Source organism: Octopus sinensis, linkage group LG16 (assembly GCF_006345805.1).
Source record: "Octopus sinensis linkage group LG16, ASM634580v1, whole genome shotgun sequence".
NCBI lineage: Eukaryota > Metazoa > Mollusca > Cephalopoda > Octopoda > Octopodidae > Octopus > Octopus sinensis.
The window spans coordinates 5,101,517-5,104,016 of record NC_043012.1 but is presented as its reverse complement, the minus strand read 5'-3'; the positions used below and the strand labels follow the sequence as shown (position 1 = coordinate 5,104,016).

General features: G+C 26.7%; 1 long non-coding RNA gene across 1 annotated transcript in view; it reads right to left on the bottom strand.

Moving 5' to 3' along the window:
- Positions 1 to 391: 391 nt before the first annotated feature.
- Positions 392 to 2,500, bottom strand: part of LOC118766601 — a 23,034-nt gene continuing 20,925 nt past the window's right edge. Inside the window, exon 3 of the long non-coding RNA XR_005002541.1 lies at positions 392 to 489. This is a non-coding gene — a long non-coding RNA (uncharacterized LOC118766601). The remainder of the gene's footprint in view (positions 490 to 2,500) is intronic.

Here is a 2,500-nt window from a genome sequence, read left to right as displayed (position 1 = left end):
TGTGTGTGTGTGCTGGTGTGTGTGTGTGTGTGTATGCATGTAAGTACACTCATATTTATATACATACATAATTGATACGTAGGTGTTTAATATCTTATATGTGCGTCTGTATTATTACGCGTAGGAAAAATAAATTACACGCTTATAATGGCTGACGTGTAAGTTGCTTTCACTCTCTATACATAAAGATAAATAACTACATAGTTATAGATACTATTTATATAAGCAATATAATTTATGCATTTGTTGGTCAAAAGCTGAGGTTCTTAACGGTTCTGGTTAGGAAATCGATGCACCGGAAAAATGATATGTATTGTAACGTACCGTGTTGCGAGCTGGCAGAATCGTTAGCACGTCGGCCGAAATACATAACGGTATTTCGTCTGCCGTTATGTTCTGAGATCAAATTCCGCCGAGGTCGACTTTGCCTTTGATCCTTTCGGGGGCGATAAATTAAGTAAAAGTTACGCTGTAGGGTCGATACAATCGCTGTGTCTGTCCTTGTTTGTCCCCTCTATGTTTAGCCCCCTGTGGGCAATTAAGAAATTAATGTATTTTAATGTACAAAATTCGGTATGCGTTCCAAGGTTTCTATTTTCAAGAATTCAATTGTTTTTACGCATTATATTTACTTAGAATGGACAAAATTAATTTTCCGATTTATTGTTATTTTCTTGTTCAGTTACTATAGATTCAGGCAAGAAAATGTATTGTTCATTTTTAGCATAATGTTTCTAATTCAATCTCATTTTGTTATTCAGCTCATATTCGCATACTAATTATTAGATTACAAACTTAGTTTTTCACCAGTTCTTTCGCATATGATATATACGTGTGCGTGTATACATAAAAGCATATATATCTATACGTATATGTATATATTTTCATAAATATGCACACATCACACATATATATATATATATGTATATCTACTTCTCTCTCTCTCTATGTATATATATATATATATATATATATATATATATAATATATATATATATATATATATATATATATATATATACATATATATATATATACATATACACATATATATGTGTGTGTGTGTATGTGCGTGTGTCTGTATATATATATATATATATATATATATATATATAGATATATATATTCATGCACTTATATGAATGTGTATGTGTATATATGTATATATATATATATGTATATATATATATTATATATATATATATATATATATATATATATATGCATATAATTATGTAAGTGTGTGTGTGTGTGTTACTGGCAGGGGAGCTTTTAAGAAGCTTCATAATATTTCGTTATAAATCGGAATTTTGTTTTTCACCAAATATTTAGTTAAGCATTCTTTTTAAAAAAACTGGACAGACTCCTTGACGAGGAGCAAACATTGGCGAACTTTATTGTTGCGTTGGAACTAAAAAAACCAGACAGCGTGTCGGGTCAAGGATATTTTATTCGTATGAACGGGGGAATGTACATATATATATATATATATATATGCATAACTTCATATATAATTATATATATATGTCTGTGATATATCTACATATTCATTACGTATAATAATATATATATATATATATATATATATATATATATATATATAGATAGATAGATAGATAGATAGATAGATAGATAGATATGTCTATATATATGTATATATATCTATACGTATTTGCATATATTCTCATATATATGCACACATACACACTAATATATATGTATCTCTCTCTCTATATATATATGTATATATATATATATATATATATATATATATATTATATATAATATATATATATATATATATATATATATCTATATAATATTATATATATAATATTATATATATATATATATTTATATCCATATACATATAATATATATAAAGGTGTATATATATATATACATGCGTGTATGTACGTTAGATGCGTGCGTGGCTATTGTAATATCTCTATTTTCTCGTATCTAATTTCTTTACATTTATTTAATTACAAAACCACCGAACTTGAATTTTTTATAATAAATTTGAAACTCTGTAACTCAATTTCAAATATCTTTTTATTTATATGTAATTGATTTTGGTTTTAGAATAACATTGTTGATATTCTTAATCCGCATCGCCACATTACATCTCTTTCAATATCTATCTATCAATCTATCTTTTTATCTTTCTCTGTCTATCTATCTATAGACATACATTCATCTATACATAGGCATCTATGCACATACACGCATACACACACACACACACACACACCACACACACACACACACACACACACACACACACACAAACATATATATATATATATATACTGTGTATATATTAACTAAATCACTTTCAAATGCTGCCAAATAGAATATGTTCCTCTGGCAAGATCTAACAACAACAACAACAACAACAAAAACAACAACAGCAACAACGACAACAACAGGCGTAGTTGTAGTAGTTGTATTATTATTAATATTATTATTATTATTATTATTATCATTGTCATTATTA